The sequence below is a fragment of the Callorhinus ursinus genome, unplaced genomic scaffold (assembly GCF_003265705.2).
Source record: "Callorhinus ursinus isolate GAN/ISIS: 27379988/994484 unplaced genomic scaffold, GSC_fseal_2.0 scaffold10, whole genome shotgun sequence".
NCBI lineage: Eukaryota > Metazoa > Chordata > Mammalia > Carnivora > Otariidae > Callorhinus > Callorhinus ursinus.
In genome coordinates this window covers 5,283,124-5,303,567 of record NW_027397072.1, presented here as the reverse complement: position 1 = coordinate 5,303,567, position 20,444 = coordinate 5,283,124, and the positions used below count along the sequence as shown (strand labels likewise).

Here is a 20,444-nt window from a genome sequence, read left to right as displayed (position 1 = left end):
AAAAAAAGACAGAACATCCAAGAACTGTAGGATAATTTCAAAATATATAACACATACAAAATGGGAATACTAGAAGGAGAAGAGAGAACAGGGCAAAAAAGAAAAAATTGAAGTGAGAATGGTTGAGAATATTCCAAAATAAATGACAGACACCAAACTATGGATTCAGGAAGCTCAGAGAACATAAAGCAGATAAATACCAAAAAAAAAAAAAAAAGTACACTAAGTAATATCACAGTCAATTGCAAAAACCGAAGACAGAGAGAAATTCTTGAGAAAAGCCAGAGACGGGGAGAAACGCTATACCAAGAGAGGAGCCAGAACAAGAGTCAGGTCTGACTTCCCTTCGGAAACCATACAAGCCAGAGGAGAGCAGAGGGGGGTATTTAAACCACTGAAAGAAAAACACCAACGTAAGATTCTATTTCCGGCAAAACTATCCTTCAGAAGTGAGACAGAAAAAACACTCTCCGATAAGCAATGGCTGAGGCAGTGTGTTACCTACCAGCTGTTCTGCCCCACAAGAAATGTTAAAAAGTTCTTCAGAGAGAAGGAAAGTGATATGTCAAAAACACAGATCAACATAAACACAGGAAGAGAGAGAAGGAATAAATGAAGTTAAAATAAAATATTTTGGGGGTGCTTGGCTGCCTCGGCCAGAAGAGCATGTGACTTTTGATCTTGAGGTCATGAGTTCAAGCCCCATATTAGATGTAGAGATTACTATAAATAAATAAATGGATAAATAAATAAACTCTTTAAAAAATAAAATACTTCATTTTTCTTATTTCTAACTGATGTAAAAGAAAATTGTTTCAACAGTAATAACAGCAATGTATTGGGTAATTATAGCACATGGGTAAGAGGAATGCACAAAGTCATAAGGGAACAGAGAGAAGACCCGGCAATATTGTTATAAGATAACGTTATTACATATCAAGTGGCACAGTATTATTTGAAAGTGGGCTTAGTTTACTTAACAAACATATATTGCAAACTCTAGGGCAACTACCAAAAAATGTTAGAAATTAGTATAACCGATATGTTAACAGAGCAGAGGAAAAAGGAATTATATACAATATTCAGAAGCAAAGAAGGGAAAAAAACAACAGACGTAATGACTAAAAACAATTACAGGGCACCTAACTGGCTCAGTGGGTGGAACCTGTGACTCTTGATCTCTTACATAAAAATAAAATCTTTAGGGGTACCTGGCTGGGTCAGTGGTAGAGCATGTAACTCGTGATCTCAGAGTTGTTAAGTTCGAGTTCTACATTGGGTACAGGGTCCTGGGATTGAGCTCCGAGTCAGGCTCCCCGCTCAGCGGGAAGTCGGCTTCTCCCTCTCCCTCTGCCCCTCTCCCCGACTCATACGCTCTCTCTCAAATAAATAAGTCTTTTAAAAAATAAATAAAACAAAATCTTAAAATAAATAAACAAATAAAAATAAAATCTTAATTACAAACAGTAGATATTAATCCAACTATATCAGCAATCACTTTAAATGTGAGCAGTCTGAATATACTGGATAAAAGTTAAAAGACAGAGATTTCCAAGGTGGATAAAAAAGCAAGACTCAACTCGACGTTGTTTAAAGAAATCCACTGTAAATAAAAAGGCTCCTTTTAAAAGTAAAGGGGTGGAGAAGGATATAACATGCTAATGCTAATCCAAAGAAAGCTAGAGTAGCTATATTAATTTCAGACAAAGCCAACTTCAGAACAAGTAAAATCACTGTAGATAAAGAGGGACATTACATAAGGATACAGGGGTCTGTTCTCCAAGACATAATAACACTAAACGTATACGCAACTAACAACAGAGCATCAAAACACAGAAGCAAAAACTGACAGACATGCAGGAAGAAATCCACAAATCCACAATCATAGCTGCACACCACCACTCCTTTCAGGAACTGACAGATCCAGCAGGCAGAAAATCAGTCAAGACATAGTTGACCAAAGCAGCACTAACAATCAACTTGATTTATCTGACACAGAATATTCCATCCAACAACAACAGAATATACTTTCCTACAGCTAATAGGAAACATTCTGGGCCATAAAACCCACCTTAACAAATAAAAAAACAAAATTGAAATCATATAAGCTCTGCTTTCACATCACAATGGTACTAAATTACAAGTCAATGACAGAAAATTGGAACATCCCCAAATATCTGGAGATTAAACAGCACACTTTTAGATAACATTTGGGGCAAGGAAGAAGTCTCAAAAAAAAATAAATAAATAAAAAACATTTTGAACTGAATGAAAATAAAAATAAAACTTACCAAATGAGTACCATGTAGCAAAGGCAGTGCTTACAGGGAAAGTTGGAACATTAAACGCATAGATTAGAAAAGCAGAAAGATCTAAAGTCAGCCCTCCAAGCTGCCTCTTTAGGAAATGAGAGTTAGAAAAGCAATTTAAGCCCAAAGCAAGCAGAAAAAAAGACACAATAAACTGGTGCAGAAATCAATGAAATCATAAACAGGAAAACAATAGAGAAAAAAACAACAAAATCAGGGGCTCGTTCTTCAAAAGATCCATAAAATTGATAAACATCTAGTCAGGCTAAAATTGTGAAGGATAAGATGGGTACAGATGTCCTTCGTCTACCAGCAATGCCACGTTCACTGGCATCATCACTGAAAACATGTAACAAAACAACAATTAAAAGAGGAAAAATAGGGAAAGGAGGAAATACGGCTTTATTTCATTTACGCTGTCTCTGTTTTAGTCGAAACGCTAGAGTAGCAGCCTTGACAGGTCTAATGGTTTCTGTTTTCGAAGACCAGAAGGGCAGTATTTTTTTCAACCAGGAAGTGTTTCCCAGAGGGAATTGGGGTACAGCAGGCAGCGCTCCCCACTTCCTCACGTTTCACACTTGTGACTCTGCCTTCTGGACAGGCCTTCCACAGTTTCTCTAAGTTTTCTTATTCACAATTTACTTAATTCTTACAGAAGGCCCAAAAAGATAGTAATCCGAGTACTGTTCTCACTTTTTAGATGAATAATATGGGGAGTTTACAGAGAGGCTCAAGGTCTTTGCAGAAGGCCTAGTGGGATCTGAAGGCTGCAGCAGGATTCAGGGCCCCATCCCTGCAGTCTTGCGACCCTGCCCTCAAGTCGGGACCCCAACTGCTGAGCTGTAATGTGCTCTGCAGGTCACACGGTCACACTCCTCAGGGTAACGGCCTGTGGTCAGATGTGCAGAGCTGTGACATAAACCACCCTGAAAGAGAGCCCTGCAGGAAAAATGCGGGAGTTTGTATGGCTTGCTTCATTTATCAATAACAGAAGCTTTCTCCTTGTTCATTACCCGTTCCCCTTCGAGCCTGCGGCTGGTGAAACAACCATTGGAGATACAGTTAATTTATCTGTTGAAAGACTTCTTTGTTGTGTATGAAGTAGTAAAATGGTGTGCACTGGTGGGCAAAATTTACAATTAAATAAATTTTAAAACCAAAATCATTTATTTCACTGTAAAATATAACCACAATTTAAAAATCAAACGTAGGGGCGCCAGGGTGTCTCAGTCAAACATCTGACTTTTGATCTCAGCTCAGGTTATGGTCTCAGGGTCAAGGGACTGAGTCCTGCAACGGGCTCTGAGCTGCGCCAAGAGCCTGCTTAAGAGTTTCTCTCTCCCTCCCCCCCTTCCCCGCCCAGTTGGCCCTCCGACCCCCCCCGCCTCCCTCTAAAAAAAAAATAAATAAATAAATAAATCAAAAATAGAAAATGCCACAATCCAATCCTTACTATTTATGATCCCTTTCCTCAGCATATTTTCCAGGTTCAAACCACATGGTACATGGCAACTGGGTCTCACAGTTGTTTTCGCTTCATGATATATTACAAACATTTTCCCATGTCCGCAATCTCCAAAAATCTTATCTAATTAGAGCAGGATATTTACTTAACCATACTTAGATGTTTTCCATTTGGGACTGCTATTTAAACTACACACACACACACACACACACACGAGAAGCATTTGTGCATAAAGATTTCCTTCCTTTTCCCACATTCAGTATCACTTCCTTGAGCTAGATACCCCAAAGTGCAACTGTCCAAAGTATTTGTGGTTGCAAGTAAAAATCAAGCATTTATCCTGAAACCGTCCTTCCCCCTCACCCCAACCCCATTTAGGCCTAGAAATGCATTCCTTCTGCTGAGCCAACATGATTTACCCTTACCTGCTTCCTGCTCTGTCAGAGCCCACCCACTTCATCATATTAGCCACCATATTAGCCAATGTTCCTTTTACCTAATTCCTCTTAGAAATTCTTTTCAATAACAATTGCGTGTTTACCAAGAAAAATCTTTCTTACTAACCAAAGTATTTATTGTCACGTAATGGTAGTTATATTGTAACTAGACTGACTTCTAGATAAAACAGTATGGTATAGATAACAGAGAGTCCATACAAGGAAAGGTCCATATATAATTTAAACTAAAATCATACGAACGACGTGTGCAGCTTCCAGATGATTATTCTTGTTAGCAGCTCAGTTAAGGGTGTTTGCCGTTTGGGATCCGCTTATAGATGCCACTGGGCTTAAAAACCACCCTATGGGGGTGCTTCAGAAAGAAGAATGCATAAACCTTCAGGCAGATCTGAAGGTCCTTTTATTTATTTTTTTTTAAATGGATTGAGTTGATTTAAAAGTTTAACACCCTGAAGCTGAGTGTATCGGGTCCTGTGCTGGGAACAGGAGTAAGACATGCCCTTCCTCCAGGAAGCCCAGCCTGCCACAGTGCACCCCAAGAAAGTGTGGCAAATAAACACGGACCTCCGAGTCTCCGCTCTACCACCCAGGAGAACTGCAAAGAGGACAGACGCACAGAGGGCAGTACCTAGGTCAGGGATGTTTTACTTCCCAGTAAATAGTGCCCTCACTTCAGGTTAAACATAATTTCTATAGAACTGTGCCTTGAGTTTCTCTTGACGAAATGGCAGTTATATTTTGTTGACAAAATAGGACAAGTGTGTCAACATCAATTTTGCGGGTTGTTTTTTTTTTTTTTTAACACTTTGGAGCTAATACCGGTCTCCAAGATTTAAAAATATTTCATTTTGCAAAGCTCACAGGCCGGAGGCTCGGTGCCTGCTGTGCCCGGCGAGTAAAAGGATGCTGTCTCTCCACGCCACGTCATCCACAAAATGCCAGAGCAGCTCAGGGACACCATGAGGCCTGAGGGGGCCACACAGAGCTCCCAGGAAGTGGCAGGAGGGGAGCCAGCAGGATGCCCAGCGGAGAAGACAGCGGGTGATGCGGGGGCAGGGGGTACCCTGGGATGCCCCAGACCACGGGGGCATGTCAGTCGACAGCCGGAAATGCCGCCAGCCAGGGACAGCAAGACAGAGAATGGAACCGGCCAGCAAAAGCCACAGGCTTCCAAGATGCAGGAGAAAAGAGAGAGCGGAGGTTCAGCGAGGAAGGCATTCTCTCCGCCAGCCTTCACCGCTCCCGGACCTGTGCGACACGCGGGGGCTGCGCTTGGCTCGGTCCCAGTAGGCCGGTGGGGAGAGTGCCACCGTACGGGGAAAATCACAGCGGGGGCTGGGAGAGAGACAGGGGGACCACAGGGGGGTAAAATTAGGAGGACCTGTAGCAATTAACCCAATGCCAAGGTGAGGGTCAAGGCAAATTTCAAAAGATCAAAATGTAACGTTTGTCCAACCCAAGCTCCTCATTTTATACACTGAAAAAAAAAAACACAGTCCAAGGACATTTGCGTCTGAATTGATACTGAATTGAGCTCAGTTCCTTGAAGAGTCAACCCTGAGTAATACGGGCTACAGAGCAGAGGGTGCACAAACAGGCCACGCCAGGCAGGAATCTCAAGCATCCAGGGCTAAACCCGAGACACTGTCAGTGGGGAGTGACAACACGAACACGGCCCCAGTCAGTACCAGACACGCTACTGGGCAGCCCACCAGTGGATAACCCCAGTCCCGGCACGCACACGCCCGCCTAGGCCCTCTACACAGGGGCGCAGCTCCTCGAAAGCCCCGTGGACCCCCAAAGAACCAGGCTGGGCCTAGTCCTTCCAGACCAGCACTACGGCAAGGAAATAGAGCAAGGAGATATAATGTGAGCCGCATCTGTGATTTTACATTTTCTGGCACATTTTTAAAAATTTTTTTTAAAGATTTATTTATTTGAGAGAGAGAGAGAGTAGGGGCAGGAGCAGAGGGAGACAGAGAATCTCAAGCAGACTCCCCAGGAAGCAGGGAGCCTGACACAGGGCTTGATCTCACGACCCTGAGGATCATGACCCGAGCCGAAACCAAGAGTCAGGAGGAAGCTTAACCAACGGTGCAACCCAGGAGCCCCTGCCACATTTTCTTAAAAAGTAAAAATAAGCATGGGAAATTAATGTTAGTAACATTTTATTTCAATAAAGAAAATCACGTCAACATGCAATCAATATAAAAGTTATTACTGAGATATTTTGGGTTTGCAGTGTGCGTTTCACACGAGATCTCGGAAACCAGGTGTGCCTTCTACACATACAGTCCAGCTCCCTTGGGACTGGCCACAGTGCAAGGGCTCAGGAGCCCAGGGAGCCAGTGGCTACCGGCTGGACAGTCCAGCCCCCCGTGCTCTCCCCCTCTGCCCATCTGCTCGGGTTGGCTTCTGCCGCACCCGGAGAGGTCCTGCCTTCCCCGGGTAAACCCAGTCTTCTAGAGAGCAGCCTTCTCTGCCAGGCCGGCAGGACACAGCCCAAGCTGGTCCCGAGCTGGTCCCCCGGAGAAAGCCTGCACCCACCAGCCTGCACGTGGCCAGGAACTGAGAGAAAACAAGGTCACCGTCAAGGAAGCAGGGCATTGGGCCAGAGGAGGAGGGGGGGGAGTGATTAAAGTATTAACAGATAAGAACTGTCCCCTTGGCCACTCTGCTTAATGGGAAGAACATGTTCATTTAAGAACAAGCTGAAAATATTTCCTTCCGAGACGTGCGCACGTTTGCATATTCCAGAGCCCAGCACCTGGGTGAGGACTCAGTGAATATTTATTCAGCATTAAAAAAAAAAAAAATGCACCCTAAGTTTTGAGCTATTTCACAAATAGGGAAAGTGGAGGGTGAGCGACATTGCCAGAGGATAGGGAATTCCTGTGTGTCCCAACCGGTTGTTTTTCCTGGAGCGGAACTGGAACTTAACAAAACCCCAAAAGTTTAAGAGGGTCATACCTGCCCAGCGATTACGGACGCCGTAGCCCTCCTGCGCCAGAAAGGCCCCCCAGCCCCCTTCCCTCCCTCGCTCCTTGTCCTGGCCCTCGCTGGGCAACCCTTCACCTGCCTGGAACCAAGGAGGTTTGCCAGATGAATGGGCCAAAGAACAAAAGAAGGAACGGAGAGCGGGTGAAACTGCTTCCGGGAGCGTCTCCGAAGGGAAAAAAGGCCTATGAAGCTCAACAAATATTTCCGGAGCACCTACTCCGTGCCAGGCACCGGGCCAGTGGCTCGGGGGCACAGAGATGAACAGGACAGGGCGGGGGACCTCCCGCTCCTCGCTGCACCTGAAACTACAACTGCCCCAGACTACGGAAGCCACGCGCACACCGGTCCACGGAAGCCACGCGCACACCGGGCCGCACCGCGGCCCGTGCGGGCTCCTCCCTTTCAAAGAAGAGCAGGCGAGACCAGCAAGGGCAATTCCCGACCACACAGTCCGGGCACGCACCGCACCAGGCAGCGGGCTTCGGGCTCAGGGATGGTCGTCCCGGCCCCCGCGGCCTCTCGCTTCCCTGGACCACCCGGTTCACTGGGACCCACACAGAGGCAGCCGCGGTACTTGCCGAAAAGCCTGTTCTTCTCTGAAAGGACAGATGTAGCCGAACTCCCCCCGCCTCTCTGGCCCCTAAACAGGGAAGGGAGCTGGCAGCGGTGCTGAGCCATCGGACCCCCCCCCCCCCCGGGGCGCCCAGCAGGAGGGCGGGCGAAGACAGGCCAAGGACAGCGGAGCCACAGAGCAGAACCTGGTGCTCTGAGCAGCCCAGAGCGGCCGAACCCTCCCGCCGCCACGGAGGAAACATGAACCAGATGCTCTAAGTCCCTGCTCATGAGCCAAACACACGGGATCGTACGAAGACACATAGTTAATGTGCTACGGGTCCCTCTGTGTCCCCAAAAGATATGCTGGCCTCCTAACCCTCCGAATCCGTGAATGTAACCTCCTTAGGGTCTTTGGCAACAGGGCAGGCCCAACTCCGGAAGAAGCGGTCACTAGGTGCTGCTGCCCACGTTCATTCATTCAAATTACCATAGTCACCGTCCCAGAGGCTGGGTGGCTTGTCAACAAAAAACACTCATTTCTCACAGTTGTGGAGGCTGCAAGTCCCAGACCGAGGTGCTGGCAGATTCGGTGTCTGGTGAGAGCCTGCTGCCTGGTTCAGCCACCCATCCACTCGCTACGTCCTCACGGCAAGAGGGGCCAGGGGGCTCTCTGGGATCTGTTTATTAGGACACCGATCCCATTCAGGAGCGCTCCCCACTCATGACCTAAGCGCCTCCCAAAGGCCCCACCTCCTCACACATCACACAGGGTATTAGGTTTGGGGGAACGCCCGCTGGGTGTAGAGACGGCCCCCACGCTAGCAGACAGAGGGGAGTCAGGAAGACGTCAGGGCCCAAGCCTGGGAGGCGGAGACTACACCCCGACACACAGGTGGTTTCTTAGGGTCCCACAAGCTGAGGGAATACAGATACCTTTTCTCTTCTTTTCTCTGCTACATCCGACCCTATCCGCCACGCCACTGGCCTCCCACGGGAACCACACTATCGGTTCCCAGGGCCTGTGGCTGATGCTTCATTGAGACAGAAAGAAGAAAGAAGTGACTGTGATCTCAGCGGAGCACCGGCTCTGTCTCATCCACACCAGGCACTGGGACCGCCGCACCTGCCAAGCGATTAGGAAGAAGGAGACACAGTTTTAGCCAATAAATTCCCATCCCGGGGCGCCAGCTCTGAAAGTCCTCCGGAAGCTCTTTCTATTCCACCGTCCTAGGACTACCGAGCACCACCGTGTGCGCTCCCGAGAAGTACTGTGGAACAACGGGGGCGTTAGGAAAAATTACTTTCTGGGACTGTTTGTTTCACAAACAGGGGCCCCCGGGGTCCCCGCAAGCCTTCACACTTCCCGAAGCAAAGCTTCTTCTGGAACACACACCCTGTGTGATGCTTTTGAATGGAAACTGGAACCGCAGACCAAAGGAGAGCGTAAGGCACTCAAGAAATGGAGAATATACTGGATACTACAAATTAATCCACACACACGCTCTAGGATCTTTGCAGCTGATGTGCTTCAGTTCCTCTGCGTGGAGAACCACGTGAATCAATGGCCCATAGTGCATTTACCTGACGAACACTCTAGGAACGCCAACCACCTCTTTACCCAGAGCACCTCAGTCTCCCACTACAAAGATCCAAACTGATAAGGCTGATGGAGCCCACCTCCCTCTCCTGCCCCCGAGGGCCTGGCCACCACTCAACATGCTCAAGAACAAATCCTACCTGGCCCCACATCTCGGGCCTCCCGGCATGCCAGCACGGGGCTGCCTCTTCCACGCTACCCTGCCCTCCAAGTCGACACTCGTTCACGACCGCCTCCAGAGTCCCCGTAACACACGTTAGGAGCCGCACACTGTGGTCCTTGTGCACACCCGCAGGGCAAGGCCCACTTCTGCCTCATCCTCCCCAGCATCACAGAGCTCCTCAGGCTACATGGCCGCCTCCAGGCAGCCCACACAAAGCTCTTGTCTGGCACGGGAACTGATGTGGTCTGCTGCCACGGGACCCAGGACTGGCAAGGCCTTCCATCCTGCATCCCTGACCCACAGGGCTGCGTGCCCCTTCATCCTCCAACCCAGACAGACACTCCCGTGAGTTTTGCGTTCAGCTTCTTACCGTCCTGAGGCGTGCTGCTCAGTGGACTCACCTCCCAGAGAGAACCCTCGATTTGCTCAGATCACAGGAGCACAAAACGTAAACTCAAATCCCATTTCTTCGTTTCCCTCGTGAGCCACGTTTCTCGATCTTGGATTCAATCACCTAACAAAAATGCACTAGAAAGTGCATGATACCCACTAAGGGAATGCAAAAATGAGTAGATTCTTACCCTTGTAGGGCTTATGATTTAGCAGAGGAAATCAAACGGTGACATAAATCACGAAAATTAGACGAGAGAGTTTTTAAGTACGATCACAGGCTGTGAAGGAAAAGTTGCTATGGAAGCCCCTGGAAGAGCGAACATTTCGGCCTGCAGACGGGAGAGAGCAAGCCAGGGCTTGGGAGGGAAGGGGCTGGCCGGGCCGAGGCCTGCAGTCCCAGCCTGTGTTCCACAGCACCTCCGGGGCCCCAGCGCAAGATGCCAGTACCCGGGGAGCAGACACCCCCCCCAATCCCCACGTTAATGATTCTACAGCTTTGAGAAGAAGGCAATAGGTGTTCTGAGCCTGGAAGGACTGCTAAGAAGGGGACACGTAGGGATGGCAGGAGGACACCCCGGGGCCCCCGTCTGGAGGCTGCTGCGAGAACCGCCCCGGAGAGATGGGCTGGGGCCACACAGTGAGGAATCCCAAAGGCTCGGCCAAGAGGCACACTCATTACTCAGCAAGCAATGGGGGTAGCTGAGGGTGTCCCGGCAGCAACGCGACAAGAGGTCCGTGGAGAGATGATGAGGGACCCCAGTGGGATCGACACAAAGCTTCCCAAGAAAGCCAAAAACTACCTGTGTTGATTCTGGCTTCGGAGCACGCGTTTAAGAGAACGTTTCACCTCGAGGAAGAAGAGGGTGCCTAACGCAGAGGTCTGCACGTCTCTGGGAAGGGGACGTTTCCCAGCACCCACAAGCCGGGGGAGAGGGCCAGCCTCTCTGACCAGCAGGCTGCCCTTCCTGCAGGGGATGCAGCAGAGCCTGATGGCGGACGGCAAGGGATGAGAGGCAGGACATTCTGCAGGCAAGCCAGCCACTGAGGGCAAGTAGGAAGACTCAGAGCCCGTCAGCAGCCGGTTAACACAGGTCCCAGAGGCAGGGCTCCTCACTGTCCGCAGGCCAGCAGGGCAGTGGAAGTCTGGAAGGCATTCTCCCCATGTTTGATGCAGCCTGCACGGGCCCACCTCCCCCCAGAGAACCTTAAAATGCTGCCTCCCCCAAAGTCACACATGCCCTGTTCCAAAGAACTGCCTGGAAACTGACCCTTCGGCAGCCAAAAGAAGGTCCCAGGAAAATCATTTAGGTGGGAGGCATTCCGAGGACAGACACAAAACCCTGTTTAACCAATAACCCTGCGAGAGACACAGTCAATACGCACTCTGTGATCTGGAAGCTCCCCTCTGTTCTACTGTGTCCGGGCGCAGGCCCGCCCACAGAGCTGTACCAGTTGGGGCAGAAGCTACGGGAGCCTGCAGCTGCCCGGTCCTCCGCTGGGGCCGACTCCCAGCTCCGAGGCTCTCACAGGCCGGGGAAATCACAGCGGCCTCGCTCAGGGCACTCTGAAGACAAGAGGACAGGTTCCTGGGACAGCTGCTGCCCGTGGTTCTGCTCACCTTCCCTGAACCAAATCTCCTCCAGCAGACCTGGGGGGGGGGGGGAATGGAGGGACAGAGGCTCCAAAACAAAACAAGGAAAATCCCACACTGGCACGACCTTCCAGAAGACACCAGCCACGAAAGCAACTGTCTACACCGGGGAATCTTGGTTTGAACGGCGTTCACAGACAGCTAGCCTCCTCGAGAACAGGACCCTGGCAGCGCAGCCGGCTCTAAGCTCCCAGCCCACCCCGGCTATTGCTTGCTGTTCCCAGGCTCAGAATCTGACCTTGACCTTCCAAAGTGGCCCGGCCAATGGGGACTCATCCTTCAAGTCCCTGGCATCACCGGCTGCAACCATGGCCCGCTGCACTCTGCATGCCAACCCCACTGTTAGAACAGTCTGTCAATGCGCTGGCTTCCACCCCCAGACTGTGGCCGCCCCAAGGTCACAGAATATAGCCTTCTCGGAGTCCCACGCGGGCTTCAATATTTACCACGTGCATGGCCTCGGACAACCCAACCGCTCTCTGCTGCACCTCCGTGCTCTGCCAGGTGGGGGCAGGAGTCAGGGAGGGCTGTCTGAGAACTGAGTCCACAGCCAGGGCCCCGTCAGCACCCGGGGACGGGGCCTGCTGCGTGCCTGGTAACCACAGTTCCCTCTCTCTGCTGGGCAAACACTAGGTGAACTCTGAAATGTTGGCTGACACACCAGTTCCCGGCATCCAGGGAACTGATTTTTCCCTGTAACATCGCATCCGCCTTTCAACTTGCTCTTCATTGGAAGCCCTGCTCTCAGAGTCCAGGCCCCTGAGGAAATACGTTCCAATTCAGGTTTTAGATTCCAGGAGTGAAGGAAGATGGACACTCTCATCACCAAGAACCACCCCCTCCAAAGCCTAGCTCTCAACTCGTCCTTTGTAGGCAAAGACAATTCTTCTCCAAAAATCCTTAAAATTGTTGCGTTTGGTAGTTACCCTGCAATAGTCCTCCTGGAAAACCCCTTTAAGGCAGCACATTATGATTTTTGGATCTTGGAAATAACCTCAGCCAACACCTGAGTTTTACAGCGGAAGGAACTGGGGCCAGGCGAGAAGGTTAAGACCCTGCCCTCGGTCACACAGCTGGGTCAGGAGGTTGTACAATCTCCTTCCTCCCGGACTAATCCCCAGCAGGTATGTATGTGAACAGTTGCTGCAATTTAATTTCTTCATCTAATTAAGAAAAGCTATTCATGTGTGTCAGCAACGCAGAAACAAAGGACAGAGGATGCTGGTCCTGAGAATGATGACCTCAAATGACTTTCCTAGTCCTAAGGAAAGGCACCTTCAACTGAGTTCTTGGATCTCCAAGGTAGGAAGCTACCCAAGCGAACATGGAGAGGCTCTGTCTTCCTTGGAAGCAATCCATTCTGTTCATAGCCTCTTGGCTCCCTCTGATACGCCACACCCAGAGATCCAGGGGCACGGGTGGTCCTTGCTTGGTCAGATGCCCTGTTAGCGTCTAAGGCCTCAGTATCCCCCGGAGTGGCTTCAGACCACCAGATCCCCGGAGCAGCTGACAAGTCCCGCTTCTCCCTAGCCCAAGTGGAGAGCAAGAGAAAGAACAGTGGGCAGTCAGGATCGCTGAGGCCAGGCCCAGGTCAGCCACAGCCCCGTGGGCGGGGGGGGGGGGGGCGGTGTCTCCAGGCTGGGGTCCCTGACCCCTCTCCAAGTCCCAGTGAGCAGCTGGGCTAGGAATCTGCAGTGACCATCTAGCTCTGTGATTCTCAGTCTGCAAGGACAGGCCTCCTGCTGTCTCCACCACCACAGAGAAAGGCTCTCAAGAAGAGGAGAAATTTGAACAAAAGAAGGCAGCAGGGCCAAATTATGAACCACAATGGGAAAAACAAGCGACGTGGCTCCCAGCTTCTGGCTGAGCCCCAAGTTCACCCGCTAAACGTCAGCAGCTTCAACTGAGGAGTGTGTGGGGTCCCTTCCAAGTCCCAAACCACACCAAGTCCACAAGAGAAGCACGGTCCTCTAGTGCGGATCCGGATGCAGGAATGACACACCATGAAACCCGGGGCACTGAATATGCTTATAAAACACACGCATTTCAACGTGCTCTTCCAGTTCTCGATCCCCCATCTGTGCACAGCCCCTGGGTGCCCACGTTATGCCCCCTCTTGGTTGCAGCTCTGCCCCCACCATTCCAGTTCGCCCCTTGTTCCTTAGTTCTCCTGGGCTTCTGGCATTAGAATCAGGGCCCCTTTACACATGTAAACTTCCAAACTCCAATTGTGCTGGATCTGGAAAATTCCCATCCCATTAAAATTAGGTTATTTGCATCCCATTTTCTCCTGAGGTCTGCAAGCCATGTCTGACCTCTAATAAGTGGTACAGGAGGGAAGCTCACATCCCAGTAGGTGGGCAGTGGGGGAGGGGGTCAGACTCTAGAGGTAGCGCTCAGCACACTGCACAACCTCCCCCTCATGACACAAAGCCAGGTTCAGCTCACTCCCTCTCCTCTTCCTCCTCCAAAACCATCAAGGGCTCCCACTGCCACCAGGTCAAGACCAAAGTCAGCCTGCAGTTCAAAGACCACGATTTGTCCCCATCTGACCTCTCCACTCAAATTTCCTTTATACTCTTTACAAAATAATAAAAACAAAAATTATAACGTCACTAGAAAACCACAAGGGACCAGGTCCCTCATCTCAGTACTGGGGAAGGGAAGCTCAGTCCCATGGGAAAGGTCCCGCATCTGCACACACCTTGTGTTCCCACCTCCTCGCAGGGCCAGGCAGTTCCCTCCCACCTGCCCCACCTTTCAGCTTTGACTCAATAGCCCTTCCTCACAAAGCAGCCCTGACCCTCCTCTCCCTCCCCCACCCCCCACCGGGACCCCGGCTCCACAGGCATCTGCATCAACTTACTTTGTGCCCTGCCCCTGACTTCAGAACGGGGCTCCTCGCACGGCTGATCTCTCCCCGGGGGGCACCCCCCACCCCCCACCCTATTCACTAGAATCTGTCCTTACCAATCCCCAGGCCCCACTCCCAGGAAAGAGCTTCCTTGCCAGAACTGTCCATTGCAATATATGTCCAAGTCAGAGGTCTTCCTAGTGCAGGGGCCAGACGCCCCTCCCCTAGGGCAGCAGCCCGCACTCCGCATATTCTCGGGGGGCTTTCTCTAACCCTTTTCCGTTACCCAGACTTCCGCCTGGCACAAGACAAGCACAGGGGATTTGTTGGACATTTTTTTTTTTATTCACTGGAAAGAAAGGCAGAGAACTTTCGAAGTGACCATCCTGACCTGACTATGGAGATCCTTAGGGTACAGTAAGGAGCCCCTTCATCCCCGTGACCAGAGCCTTGCCCAAGTCACCAGAGCTGGGCGCTCAGGACGGTGCCCGGGAACTGGGGAGCCACAGCCGGAGGGCTGAGTGCCGAGACCCCCAGGAGCGGAGGGCTCGGAGGGAGGGCAGCGGCCGCGCTCACCCGAGTGCGGTGATGGGCAAAGCGGGGGGGACGCGCGGCACCCGGCCGCCTCCGGCCGGGCTGACCTTCCCGCCGCCTCTCGCGCCCGGGCGGTTCGAGCTCGCTAGACCCCGCGGCGCGCGGCCTGCGTTCGCCCCGCGCCCGAGAGACGCCCCCGCCCGGCCGGCCGGGGCGCCAGGGACGCAGCTCTGCGGAGCGGCTCCCGGCCCGGGAGGCGGCGCGGGACCCGAGCTTCCCAAGTGGCCGCGGCGCTGGGGCCACCGAGGGGCAGGGCCGGGCCGGGGTGGCGCCCTCGGCTGGGAGCCGGCGGCGCGTCCCCACCCCGACCCCAGCGCCCGGGACCCCGGCCGGGCCCGCCCCGCGCGGCCACATCCCTCCGTCCCCCTCGGCCGCGCCCCGCTCCCGCGATGCCGACACAAAGCGACGCGCGTCACCCACCTGGTCCCGCGCGGCCGGAGCTCCGGGGGCCGCCGCTCCCGCTCGACCGCGGGCGGGGCTCCGAGCGCAGCGCCCAGGCCGGGTGTGCGGGGCCGCGTGCTGGATGCGCTCTCCCGTGCCCGCGCCCGCGCCCGCCGGAGCCGCCCTTTATCCCCAGCCCGCGCTCCAGCGGGGCGCACGGCCGGCGGCGGCGGGGGCGGGGGGAGAGTGGGCGGCGGCGAGCGGCACAAAGACGCGGGCGCCCAACCTCGGCCCGCGCCCCCGCCCGCCGCGCAGCGCCCCCTGCCGCCCGCCGCGGGCCCGGCCTCCGCCCTCCGCCCGCCCTGGGCGGCGCCTCTGCCCGCCGCGCGCCGGGGACTGCGGGCTCGTTCCTTTCTCCTCTCCCGCAGCCTGGCCGGGACGCCAGCCCTCGGGACGAGGGGAGCGTCAGGCCGCTGGAAAGGAAGCGGGTGACCCCCTGGAGCTCTCAGCCGGGTGATGGGAGAGCACTGGGCTGGGCAGCCCGGCCCGGACTGGAGTCCCGGCGCTGCCCCAGGCCAGACCCGAGCCCGCAGAAGCGCAGCCGGATCCCTGCCAACCGAGGACCTTGCTGTCAAGGCTGTCAAGGCTGTCAAGGCATCGCGGGAATCCATCCCACTACCTGGTTGCTTTGATGGATGGCGGAGAGCCGACCTGGACGGTCGGATACCCCAGATCCAGGCACAGCAATCCACCTCCTATCCTTGGGGCTCCTGGCTCCTTGCTGTAGAATACCGTTGAAGGCAGAATTCCTGCAAGATTTATTCTTGCCACTCCCTTTAGTAGCTAGAAGTTCGCCAAGTGTTAAATTATATGCCTGTCAGGCATGCATAGCTGAACAAAACTTGTTGGTGTGTATGAAACAATGCTTCCTTCAATACATAGACTCTTTTCTCCAGAATTATGGGGAAACCTGCCATAAGTGCTTCCTTCCTTAACACCATTCCCTCCTCTGTGGGCTCTGAATTCTAATGCCTTCACCGACCAGACCCTTATGCTTAAGCGAGTTACTTCTTTGTGCTTCCATTTTGTTTTTTGGCTGGAAAATGCAGGTGATAGTAATGTGTGTCATAACGATCTTGGGAGGGATTAAATAGGCCAGATATGCACAAAGCAGAATCAACATAACTGAGACACCAAACTGTAAGGACTCCATAGTCCTTAGTTATTATTTCTCCCATTTCCTTCAAACAGTTATACAAGATTCTCAACTACCCGGACATTGTGTATAATTTATCTTCCTCTGCTACATATGCATCTTTTTTTTTTTTTCAGCATAAATCTGTCTCATCTACATTGAGAGGTTATTCTGGTAAGTATTTCCCCTCCTCGAAGATATGAACAGACACTTGACCTCCAAGCGCTCTTAAATTCTTAATAGAAATGTCATTATCCAAGAAAAAGTCACAGTGAGGGGCCCCTGGGTGGCTCAGGTAAGAAACTGCCTTTAGCTCAGGTCATGATCCCAGAGTCCTGGGAGGGAGCCCCAGTCAGGCTCCCTGCTCAGCCAGGAGTCTGCTTTTCCCTCTCCCACCACCCCCTGCCCCAGCTTGAGCTCTCTCTTTCTCTCTCTCTCAAATAAATAAAAATTTTTTTAAAAAAAGAAAGAAAAAGGCACAGTGAGAAGAAGCCTAATACTTGGTTACTCCAACCTCTCAATAGGAAATGAGAGTGGTTCTGCATAGGGGTGGGAGCCTCAGAGAATATGTATTCACCCCTCCTGGACTTTGGTCCTGGCACCAGGCAGGACCCAGTGTGACAGGACTTAGGGATGAATGGGCAGATGGATGGACGTCTGCAAATCCGCCAGGAATGGAAATGAGCCCATGTACTCCATGCTGGATGGGTCCGTACTAGGTACCATTTCTACAGCAACCAGGGACATAGAAATCATATCAGAGGAGCTGGGAAGAAGCATCCGGGACTGGCAGGGAGAGTGCTGAGGAGCAGAACCATGCTCTCCGCCAAGTGTGTGACTGGGACTGGTGCATGCTTATGTAGTGACCTGTGGGAATGACTTCATGCCCACTCTATCTTTGTTCATGAGATTGTCAGGAAAGGAGGACGCCCATCAGTGATAATATAATTTGCATACAATGCATCTCAAATTGTTTTCTGTAAGTCTTCCCAATCCATGGCCTTTTCCCCTACCCCCCATATCTCTGAACTTGTGAAATTTTTAGCTTGTTTCTGTGTTGATCACAGCATCTGTCACACTTCGTGTTTTGGATATTTACTGTCCAGTTGTTAGATCTTAAGATTCTGTAGAATAGTGATGAAGTCATTATTCTATGTTTCCCCCATAGGGCCTTGGGCATGCTAAGCAATCAATAAATAAAGAGTGAAATCATCTACTCTGAGCTTTGCCTTGGAGCGACCATCCTGGTTCTCTCCAGTGACAAGCTGCCTGTGTCTCTCCAGGTCACATCCACTCATCAGTCCAGTGCCTTCACACGTCCTGACCTGGGGCCATCTCCCACAAAGGTCTGTCACGTCAAGCCCATTTTAGAAGATAACCATTGTTCCTAAGTGTTTTTGACTCATCATTCGCTCACGGAGCAAGTGTAGTTTTGATTACCTACTCTAGGCAAGGCTCTGTGCTAGACACTAGACAGGTTGCCACTCTACATGGTCCAGAGGCTGGAGAAATGGAATTCCATGCTCAAGTTTCTCCTCTCGACACAAAATTGGGGGAAACTCAAGATTCACACTCATGGCTTAAAAACATTTTAGACAGTTTGTATGAATTTGTAATCACACATTCTATAAGTACAGAAAATTCACCAGTTCTTTAATTTTTTTAAATCAGTTGAGGGCACCTGGATGACTCAGTTGGTTAAGCATCTGCCTCAGCTCATGATCCCGGAGCCCGAGCCCTGGGATAGAGCCCCAGTCCAGCTCCCTGCTCATCGGAGAGTCTGCTTCTTCCTCTCCCTCTGGTTCTCCGCCCTGCTCACGCTCCCTCTCTCTTTCTCCCTCTCTCTCTCTCAAAATGGATAAACAAAATCTTTTTACAAAAGTAAAATAAAATCAATTTAGATGCAATTCCTTGTTTCCAGAGCGTAGCCGGGCACTAAATGCCGGCCATTGTGCTGACTCTCTTGGCTGGGATACACAAGGGTCAGGAGGAGTTCATGGTTCTGGGGCTGCGGGATGTGACCCATACTCATCCTCAGCATGTGGCCAGGTCCTCTGACAACCTCCCCCAAGCCATGCTATCCCTTTTGAGCAGGCTGGCCACAGTTGCTTGTCCACTGGTTCAGCTCCCCAGGTGGCCCAGGTGGCCTGAGCGGGACAGGGCAATGCCAAGTCTCTGCCACTCTCAGAGCTTCTTAGGAAAGCTCCCCAGATCTGCATTCCTGCCTCCTGCCTCTCAAAGTCCTCCCGGGGGCGCCTGGGTGGCTCAGTCAGTTGGGCGTCTGCCTTTGGCTCAGGTCATGGTCCCAGGGTCCTGGGATCGAGTCCTGCCTCAGGCTCCCTGTGGAGCTCACTTCTCCCTCTGCCTCTGCCTGTCTCTCTCTCTCTCTCTCTCTCTCTCTCTCTCTCTCTTTCTCTGTTTCTCACAAGTAAATACATAAAATATTTAAAAAAAAATCAAAGGCCTCCTCTTTCTTTCCCAGCCTACACATTGCAAATAATCCAATCTGTGCATGGAACGTCCACATAAGGCAAGATGCAGAGGGCTTGTCCTCAGGCATCTCTGCCTTCAGCTCTGCAAAAACCCTTGGAGCTAGAAAAAACGCAAGGCTCCAGCAATTTTCCTAGGCAGCCTGCAGAGAAGATGCAAAAAAGCAAGCTTACATTACTATCACATGAAATATGTGGTCAAAACATCAAGAATGATAGCTTGAGGAAGAAAAGCAAAACCTCCAGGAAGAAAATACAAGTGGAGAGAAAAATTCAGCCCTGCTGTCATTTAAGAGCACTGCTGTGGATTGACTTGCGTGCCTCCAAAGTCTTATGGTAAAGTTCTAACCACCGCTACCTCAGGGTGTGATCTTTTATGACAACGGGGTTGTTGCAGATGTCCTTAGTTCAGAGGAAGTCATACTGGAGTATAGTGGGCCCTAATCCAATGTGACTTATAAGAAGAGTAGGTTTGAAGACAGACACACATGAGGAGGACGCTCTGTGAGCGTGAAGGCAGAGGTTGGGTGATACTTCTACCAACCGAGTCTCACCAAATGTTGCCAGCCAAGCCCCAGGAGCTAGGAGAAGGCTGGGGAAGATTCTCCCTCCCAGCCTCAGAAGGAGCCAACCCTGCCAACCCCTTAATCTCAGACTTCTGAGCTCCAGAGCCGTAAGATGATCCATTTCTGTGGTCTGAGGCCTCCAGTCTCCTTGGTATTTTGTTTCGGCAGCTCTAGCAGACCAATACATGGAGCTAAAAGGTGCCCATGTGTGCCTACAGTGTAGAGAGAATAAGTGTCATAACAAAAATTAAAATGCCATATACAAAGGCATTTGTAAAATAAACGGTAGTGTGAAAATTAATAAGGGGACGCCTCACCCAAGGGGCGTCAGGAGGTTGGGCAGAGGGAGCTCTCAGGGCCTTTCATTGCTGGTCAGCTGCAAATCCAGCAGGAAGAGAGGGACCTTGCAGGCGGACGCTACTTTACTGCATGCACTGGAGGAAGGAAGGCTCTCCTCTGGGCCGATAGCCCAGCCCAAGAGAAATGGTCACAGCTCAGCCAAGGAGGAGCCACCATATTCCAGCTCCCAGTTTACTCCAGTGGACTTTCTGTGTATAACAGCCTTTCCACCTTCCTGGTTTCCTTCATAAAAGAGCATTCCTCCCCTCTGTTTGGTGGACTTGCCTATGGTTTTTGCCATATCTCGTTTGTCCCGGTTCTCAGGGTCCTGGGTCACAGTTCTCTGCTATTCCTGAATAAACTCATTTTTTTGCGGGTAAAATAACTGGGAGCTTTATTTTTAAGATTAACAGTCATAAAGAAGGAGGTTACTAC

The 20,444-nt window shown here is 51.3% G+C and overlaps 1 protein-coding gene across 9 annotated transcripts in view; it reads right to left on the bottom strand.

The window, feature by feature from the left end:
- Nucleotides 1-15,642, bottom strand: part of RNF144A (ring finger protein 144A) — a 114,562-nt gene extending 98,920 nt beyond the window's left edge. For 2 of the 9 annotated variants that reach the window (XM_073896957.1, XM_073896961.1), the window contains exons 1-2: nt 15,460-15,642; nt 12,833-13,117 (exon numbers count right to left, since the gene is read on the bottom strand). The gene's annotated coding sequence lies outside the window, so the exon portion shown is untranslated. Of the gene's footprint in view, nt 1-8,274; nt 8,428-11,323; nt 11,469-12,037; nt 12,089-12,832; nt 13,118-15,459 lie in introns of those variants that run through there. The other 7 variants (XM_073896955.1, XM_025867702.2, XM_073896959.1 and 4 more) reach the window with 5 other exon arrangements.
- Nucleotides 15,643-20,444: the final 4,802 nt, after the last annotated feature.